A 9,588-nucleotide genomic window follows, 5' to 3' on the forward strand; every position below is an offset into this window, starting at 1 on the left:
AAGGATTATCAGTTATTTACATACCTGATGTATGTAGATTAGGGCTCGGTGTATATATTGCAAAGGCTTAGGTCTCAACAAGTTTCAAGAAAATCTAGATAGATCCAATCTAGTGGTACTTTTTAACTATTTGACATACTTGGTCGTGTAAATTCAGCCATTATTCAAGTGTGCTTGAATAATGTTCAAGATGAAAACAGACATGTGAACAAACTGCAACATAACATATGATATAATATGTGTTATGATCCACACAATATACCCCTTCCCTGTCCCTCTCATCTCTACTGGCAATCTAGTTCAGCTCGCCCTTTTTTTTTAAATCATACTACACCCATTTATCTTATTAAATAAAGAGTTCAATGAAATTCATGGCCCTGAGGAAGCTGATAGATCTATATTATGCAAAAACGTAGTGTTACATCAACCCTGTCCGAATCCAATGATCACACCACTTAATTCACAATTAATTTAAACAAATTGGATTAATAATTGAATTTAAACATTCATGTATTTGTGTTATAACAATTATGTACCAATCACTTATCTATGTGTGGGATTCTATTATTAGAAATTGTTTTCCACTATATGTGGGACTCTATTCTTTTAAATTGTTTATCTTATAAGTTTGTAAGACTTTGATGTAAATCACTGTAACCTTTTTGGTGTTATGTAATTTTCTGTTTTCTCTATAACTACCAGCTATGCATCACTTATATAAAATGTTTTCATAACTTTTTCTTTCTTACAAAATGTGTCTCATCTTAAAATAATGGCATTTTATGCGCAAAAACAAGACTATGGGCCTGATCATGAGTTGGGCGGTACCGTCCAATGATATTAGCGTAAGCACCCACCGTTCCAGCGGTATTACCGCCAGATCACAGGTTAGGCGCTAACTGTTAATCCCCATTCCCCAGTGGGTAATACTGCCGTTGGTAATTGCGGCAGAAATTGACATTTTCTCTGCGTGTTTACCCCCAGCTCTGAGCTGGGGGTAAACCCACCATACTCATTATAATGCCAGCCCTTAAAAGCAGCAGTAATACCGTTACTGCCGCATTTAAAGGATACCGCCCAACTCGTGCTGAGGCCCTATGTATATTGTGTTTGATTGACTCTAACCTCATTGGTTAGTCTTCAGTACAAGAGGGAATTGATTGGCAGCAGTTACTCATTTATTTATGGTTTGTGCTTATGAATATTTTCTAAATAATTGTATTGAACAATTTTCCGACAGGAGCCTTTTTGTTTTGCTTTTGATACAATATATCCCCAGTTCCTGGTCGAGTAGGGGATTACTGTTCTGTGTTAGATGTACATAGCAGTCCCCACTGCTGTAGGGTACTAAGTTGATGCTTTCTGGCGTGAACTAATCAGTAATTCTGTAACATTGCTGTACTTATAGGGTACATACTATATCAGTGTGCAGGCCCGCAAATAATGTCAGATAATTCAACATTGAAGTGGTAACTCGCTCAGAAATCTTATAGTCGATCGGGTATGTATTTTCGATCATTGACCGATCCATTTTAAAAACAATTCCTATTCATCTTACCTTAGTTTCCCTCACTTTTATACATGCAAAAACACCTACCTGGGCACCGCCATCTTGTGGAAATCTTATCCGTTGATCTATCGGCCTAAGTTCAAATTACCTTGCGGCAGTAATACGGATCAACCGCCCCTAAATTTGACCTCACTAGACGTTTACACACCTATTCACAATGCCAATGCACATCTCATGTAAAAATCCTCTATTGACGTGTCTCTGCAGAAATGCCAAGATACCTATTTCCTCAATAAACATAAAAAAACATTTCTGATCACATAATGTAGGAGTTTCTTTTTCCTTCACGTCAGTGTGTTTCTTTTCAAGTGTCCCTGACTTGTTTCTGTTCTGTTCGGCTACCTGGCAAGTACAACACACTGAGAGCAGGTACTTTTGCTGCCGATGATTAATTAACTCAGTAGTGGCTTTTTATTTTACCATTTCTTATATCATGATACAAAAGCTCTTTAGCAAACCATATTCAAATTCTACTTTAACATGGCATGTTATTTACATGTGTCCTTGCAAACTTTTAAAGTTCATCTCTATTGATCTTGTGTTTGCTTTTTCTGACATGACTGTTTTTTCGCTTGTTTTTCATTAGCATAGAATTTGAATATGAAACCTCATTTCGTTACTGTATACAAATAAAAACATTTCTATTTATCTCACTGTTGATTCTGTACTTCTTCAATAATCAGGAACTATGGCCACTATTCAGCCCTACATGGACGAGCCAGAATATTCAGAAGAGGAAATCCGTGAAATAGTAAAAAGTCAAGACCATGGGCAATCAGATTGTAGTCGTGACAATCAATCACCGGAGCCTGAACCCAGTCACATGGAAGATGTTTCCACCTGGTGTACCTGCTATCGGTGTAAGGTAATGCCAGCTGTGTTGGAGAACTGCTGTTGCAGAGAAAACTCTGTCTGCTTGTCCCACATTGCCAAAGAAGACGCACCACTGCTATGCGTTATCGAGCTGCATGAGTTCAGGGCAGCCTGCCTTACAAGATCTCTGTTGCGAATGATGATGGTTCTTATGCATGAAGTTTGATCTACAGTTTGCCCTCGTAATCCAAGTAACTCAATATATGTTGTGTGTTTGGCAACCGAGATGGCTAGCATTGCATGTTGTTCTCATATATCATTGTAACTTCTTTGGGTCACTGACGAAAGCAATTTCCTGTAAATTGAATACATTTCTTTTTCTAATCTCAAACCGTACTATTCATCTTTAGAATCAATGTCTGAACAATTACCTTTCTTTCACTTTGAAGTTAAAAACAAAATTTTCCCCATCTCCCAAACTGTTTTTGATCGAATGGGCGTTCACATTTTCAATTGATTACCACTTGATATGCCAAGCACTGTTTTTTAAAGCATAACCATGCGTTACATTTCAAAAGGTATTTCAAACATAATACATGCAAGTATTGGGTTCATTTAAATAAACTATTTCTGTATCTCTTGCACAGGTGGTACAGGCTTTTGGCAGATCGTGCATTTACATGGTGGATTCATGGAATACTGGGACTCCGCGTTCGATGAGTAATACCTGCCTGTGTGGTTCGTGCCATGCGTGTGAAATTCCCCAGTGACTCCGGACAATACCGCTGGTTTAAGCAGACAGTACCTCGACTACATCAGTACAATTAGTAGTTTGTCATTGCCATCCACATTACAAAACTAAACAAAACTAAATAAAAATGAAACGTTGTTTGTAATTATTTGTAAGTCCACAACACGTATAAATATCTAAGAGGATTGTGACAGATTGGTGTGCTTCAACAAGGTTACTGGCCTATTGTGCTCACCTCATCCAAATCCATCCAACACCCCTCCGCCATCAATGTATTGCACCTGTGGCCGTGCACTGGCAAGGGGGCTAGGTGAGTGGGAAGGCTCAAGCGGCTGAGCACCACGTACACCTCAAAGGACTCTTTGGCACGGGGACCATTCACTACAGGCCAGCCCAGACCCAGTGTCGCCAGTCTGCCCTTTGAAGACCCTGTCCCTACAATCAACATATCTCTGTGTCCTTTGACTGTGATTCAGGCCTTTTACGCTCGCGCCATCCACATCCATTCCCCTCTGTTATCGATGGCAGTTCACACCTTTTGCTGCGGTACTGGCAAGGGGCTGGGTGGGTGGGTTCAAGCTGCCAAACACCATGTACACCTCAAAGGGCACTTTGGCACATGAACCATTGACCACATGGCCAACCCAGACACAGTGCCTCCAGACTCCCATTTAAAGACCAGTCCCTGCAATCATATGGCTGTGTACTTTGAATATTTTCCGGTCTATTGCACTCGCCTTATCTACATCCATTCATACCCCTTCCACCATCAATGGCAATTTGCATCTGTGGTAGCGGGCTGGCAAGGGGGCTTTACTGTCAGGATGGAGGAGGTCCAAATTTGTCAGAGAGGCCTGGTGGGTGTGAACAAAAACTTCAGACATTCACATACACAACCACTTCTGGAAGCTTTTACAAACACTCTGGAAATTAACAAGAAAACATCTCTGAAATCGACTAGGGATATCGACATGTATTCACTTTTTCCTTGCTTGCTGAATCAGCTCATCTGTTCTTCTAACTAACAGTCAACTTTTACTATTGTTTTCTTTAGTGTCAATGTTATATGCGCTGGCACTTTCTATTACTTTATACTCAATGTACAACCAATTCTCAATTTAATATACTCAAAAAGTCTACACCATTATCAACCGTCTGATGAACTTTTATCTCTGTAACTAGCACATGGCCCACTTTATCTATACCTTCTCTTCTAACTTTCAGTGTTATGCGGATGACACTCAGCTCTCTTTCAGGCTCACCTCGGTCTCCTCTCCTCCCTCTCTCATTCCTGAATGTCTATCCGTGATTCAGGATTGGTATGCCTCAAACGATCTCTGCCTTAGTGCCAGTAAGACTGCGATCATTCTCATTGGCACCCGTGCTCCTGATGCCCCTCTCTCACTGTGGCTGTCCCCCTTGGGCCCTGTACCTTAACCTTCCTGTGACGCAAAAAACCTAGGTGCCATCTTCAACTCCACTCTCTCCTTCTCTCCTCCCATCAAGGATCTTGCGAAGAAGGACCACTTCCAGCTGCACCTCCTCAGAGGTATTCTACAATGTTCTCACTTTCCCCCAGATGCTCACTGTCTTCAGACCCCAGGTTCTTTCCAGGCTGGACTACTGCAGCAGGCTTGTTCTCAGTCTGCTGACCTCTACCCTACGCCATCTGCATCTAATCCCGAACAGGACTGCAAGACCTATCTTTGGCCTCAAGCCCAGGCACTGTATCTCTTCAGTCCTGAAATCTCTCCAGCCCTAAAATCTCTCCACTGGCTCCCGGTGACTGTAAGAATCAAGTTCAAGACCCAATGCATCGACAATCACGAGTCATCGTGCACGTGCCCCGGTCCATGGCGTTATCGCAAATAGCGCAAACCTTTAAATCCGACGCACCGTGCGCTACCGCCATATCGCGCACATAGCGCACGCTTTTAGCGCGCGGGAAACGTGTCACTGCCGGAACGGGAAACAAAGTGGCAGCCATCTTGGAAATCACAATCCGTGAGATATCACAGCCCCTGGAAGCCATCCACGCCATCCAACCCCAAAACATGTCTCAGGAGCGCACTAGAAGACTGCCCTGGACAGGGTGAGAAAGCCCAAATTCAGCAACCAGGAGCTAGCTGTACTGGTCGAGGAGGCAGAGACACACCATGAGGAGCTGCAGCAGCGCAAAACAAGTGGCCAGCGCAGAGCACAAATTTGGCGCACCATCAGCCAAAGGGTCACCGCTGTGGAGCGCATGCCCCGGGATGGGGAGGATTGCCGCAAGCACCTGAACGACCTGCGCGTGCAAGTCCGCGGCATCCTGTCACAGCACTGGAGTATAAGCAGGGGCACTGGAGGAGGCCCACCACCACCCCCACCAGAACTCACACCTTGGGAGGAGAAAATGAGTGCCCTGATAGATGTTAGCACCATCAAGGGCATTGGTGGAGCGGAGGCAGGCTCTGGCATTGATCCAACTGCAGGTGAGTCCCACACCCGAATACATGCAGCTGAAAGTACCACACATGCAGACCCTGAGTGAATGAATGCAAAAAAATGTGTGTGATGAACTGCATACACCCATAAGTGAGGCCTCCATACATTGAACCGTAGTGCTGCCTTGACGACCCTGCACGTGCAGTGCATGAATGACAGGGGCAGGGGATAGACATCCATAGCCATAGGACAGCTACGTAGAGTTTGAGTGTGCATGAATACACCCCAAAACCCTGAGCGCAGTGCACCCCAACCACGCATGCAATCCTGTCACTCTGACATTCCAATGCATTGTACCTCCATACCCACTCACAACAAGCACATGAAGACAGAACAGAATGCAAGTTGAATGCGTGATTGATACTGTCTTCAATCCCACTTGTTGGCATGAACTGAATCACACAAATATATGTAGCATTGAACTCAAACCACACCCTATGTACCTCACAGGCACACGTCGATCCCAACGGGATGAAGATGATGGGGAGGAGGCCACACCAACACAGCGCCCACAGCCGCGCGCCTCCACCAGCACCAGCACCACCACCCCACAAAGAGGCTGCACGGAAGGGAGATGACCCAGGCCAACCCCCACTTCACCCCAATGCAGCCCTACCAGACAGCAGCAGCAGCCACATGCCCACACCCCAAGCCACCAGTCACAGCCCTGATGCTGAGGGACTAAGCTGCGGATCGGAGCCTGACGTGGGAGCAACACCTCCACGTGCCCATCATGCAGGAGGACAGCACTCTCATGGAAGCAGTGACGCCGAAGGGGTGGTCACACCCCAGGGAAGCCCAAGGCCAGGTATACAGCATGCACAAAGCCCACATGTGCCTGTGCGTCGTGTCCGCACACCACAGCCGGACGAGGAAACGCCATCATATGGCAGCCCAGAAGACCGGCACTCAGAGCCTGGCTGCCCAATCCAAGCCGGCGCCATGTCCCCATGCAGCCCCCCCCCGACAGCGCACAAGTCGCAGACCAGCACATGACACACCAGGGGTACCCTTCGTCACAGGGGCAGCAGTGATGGGCTGACTCGACATTATTGAGGCCAAACAGGCCAGGGTGGAATCAAAGGCCAAGGTGCAGAGCCGGCACATCAAGGCTGTCAGTGCATCTATACGGCATGGATGCAAATACATAGCGCGTGACAATGCGCGCACATGCAGAGTCGTCGAACAATGTACCGCTGCCCTGACAGGGTTTGGACAGCGAGTGAGGGAGTTCAGCGAGGCAGTCTCAGCACTTGCTGAGCAAACAAGGGAGGGAAACAACCTCATGCAACAGCACATGCTGGCCGCCGCTTCAGTCCCTTCGACATCAACCACACCCACGGAGGGTTCCCTCGAGCCATCTCCTAGGTGCCGGTCTATGCGCCACCTGAGGGCACGCACACCAGAGGGGCCCGGAAAAGGAAAGCACCCACGACCATCCTAGTGGTGCATGGCATCGTTGTTGGTGCCCTGTTAAGACACATGCGCCTATCTGCACAGTTGAGGGTAGTTCTCTGGGGGCGGGGGGGTTGTGTGCTGGGGGTTCACTGAGGGGAGGAGGGATTGTGTGCTGGGGTTCACTGGGGGGAGTGGGGATTGTGTGCTGGGGGTTCACTGGGGGGAGGGGGGTTTGTTGGACTGAAAATAAATCACGTTTGAAAATATCACAAGGCATGGACAGTAGTGATTGTTGACAAATCCAATTTAATGTTGAAGTGACATCTATTCAATTTACCCATCACCCGTGTCAGAAAAATGCATCAATCAATCCCTGTCTGGCCAACCTCCCCTCCCTCAGCCCAAACCTTTGTGCATGTGCAACACCTTCTGGCACGTCATCACCCTCACTCCCCTCCTCAGGTGGCTGCACATGAGCATCAGGGGACAGTGGCACATTTCTGCGACAGCAGATGTTGTGCAGCATGGCACATGTCAGTACTACAATTTTGCCAACTTTTTCTGGTGCATACATCATTGCCCCTCCCGTGCGGTCGAGGCACCGGAAGCGTGCCTTCAGCTGTCCAAATGCCCTTTCCACGCAGATCCGTGTACGAGCATGGGCAAGGTTGTATGCCCGCTCCGCTGCCATGTGTGGATGACGCACAGGGGTCATGAGCCACGTGTACTGGGGATATCCAGAATCACCTGCAGGGGAGGGAAAGCCGGTATGGGGACAAGGTAAATCCAGTGGGTGCACAGAGCTCTGTCATCAGTGTCATTTTGCCATAATTGTCATTAGGTCTACAACATTGTGGAGTGTGCTGTTCTACGGGCACAATTGAATCAATGAGGTACTCTCAACTTGGTACGCCTATGTTTCTGAATGTAACAGTACTCATTCACTTGTCGCTGGGTAAGGGGGCCCTTCCATCTACTTCTGCATGACAGAAGTGGCTGCCTCATGTGTCATTGCAATTCCATTTGGCTGCAGTTGCATTTGCTAGTTGTCACTATTATGTACTGTTCTCCATGCATTTGCTTGTCCATTCTGGGGACAGTGTTCGTGGGATGTACATTGCCATTACTTAGGCTACTCATGTGTGGTGCATTTGTGGCTGTACCAACTTATGGGTTGGAATTTCATTACAGGCGGGTGGGCAGGGTAGGATTTCTGTACTGTGTCAGTGTTGGGAGCCATGGTGCTACTCACACAGGAGGCTTTATGGTGGTAGGCCTTCCGTATGTCACTGTGCTGCCACATGTCTTTTGCATCCTGCATGGGTGTGTTCTGCTGTGTTGGACATGTCCAAGGTTTGTCGTGCAAGCTGCTTGAATGTGAATGCTGCAGTAATGGTGCTGCCTATTGGGAATCATGGATTACGTGACAGGCACCATCAGTTGTGGATTGGCATGCATTATGGTATACATTTGTACTCACCCAGCAGCCATGTGTTTTGGCCTCGGTGCCTTTCCATTTACCCCGGCAGGGTACTGTTGCGCAGGATCATGGAGTCGTGGTTGGATCCTGGGTAGCGGGCACAGCAGTGGCTGAAGGTGAGGTCAGGACCACATGTCATCTGCACATTGAGGGAATGGTACTGTTTCCGGTTTCTGTAGGCTGCCTCATGTGCCTGGGGTGGTACGAGTGCCACATGTGTGCAGTCCAGGCCTGCTATTACATTCGGGACTTGGGCAATGGCATAGAATTGACCCTTCAGCTGGTGCACCTGTGCCTGTGTGGCTGGCAATGCAATGTGCTCGTTCACATGATTCAACAGTGCATCGAGCACCTGTCCCATCATGACACTGAATGTGGACTGGGCCATTCCATGCATCATGGCAACAGTATGTTGGTAGCTGCCAGTCCCAAGGAATTGTAGCACAGACACGAGCTTCACTAGGAGAGGTACTGCTGTGCTGGTGGCTATGCGGCTGCCGATGTCTCCCTGGATTGTGTCCAGCAACTGGGTGATGGTTGCCCTGTCCAGCCGATATTCCATCACCAACTGGCCATCAGTCAGGGCCCAGGGTGTTGGCCTGACCCTGGGGATGGCTGGCCGCCTTGCTGGTGCTGCTCTCCTCCTCCTTCTCCTCATCCCCACTGCCCCCTGCACTCCCAGGGCTCTGGCCTGGTTGGCTGGCCTCTGTAGCTCCAGGAAAAGCAGGTAGAAGTCAACATCAAGGCTCCCAGCTCCTGCTGGTGTAATGGTGTTGGGGAGGGTGTGTTGTGCATGGGTGGGTCCTTTGTAGGCCTCTGATTTGCATTGGTTTCAGCTGGGCCCTTATTGCTGTGGCCTGTGTTCTGTTACCTCCAGCTTTTTGCTGGAGGTATTTTTGGCGGATTATCCACTGCTTTTCTGGCGCTAATTGCGCCTACGCCGGACTCGTGATTGCTGATGTTTTAGTGCAAATGGTTACTGGCGCTTTTAAAGCCGACGCTTGTACAGCCGGCTGTACTTGCGCAAGCTGTAATGGCGCCGGCGGTATTTGGACTTGTGATCCAACGGACCCTTAAATACGGTGGTAA

This window comes from Ambystoma mexicanum, chromosome 3q, assembly GCF_040938575.1.
Source record: "Ambystoma mexicanum isolate Mex_15411 chromosome 3q, UKY_AmexF1_1, whole genome shotgun sequence".
NCBI classification, from domain to species: Eukaryota; Metazoa; Chordata; class Amphibia; order Caudata; family Ambystomatidae; genus Ambystoma; species Ambystoma mexicanum.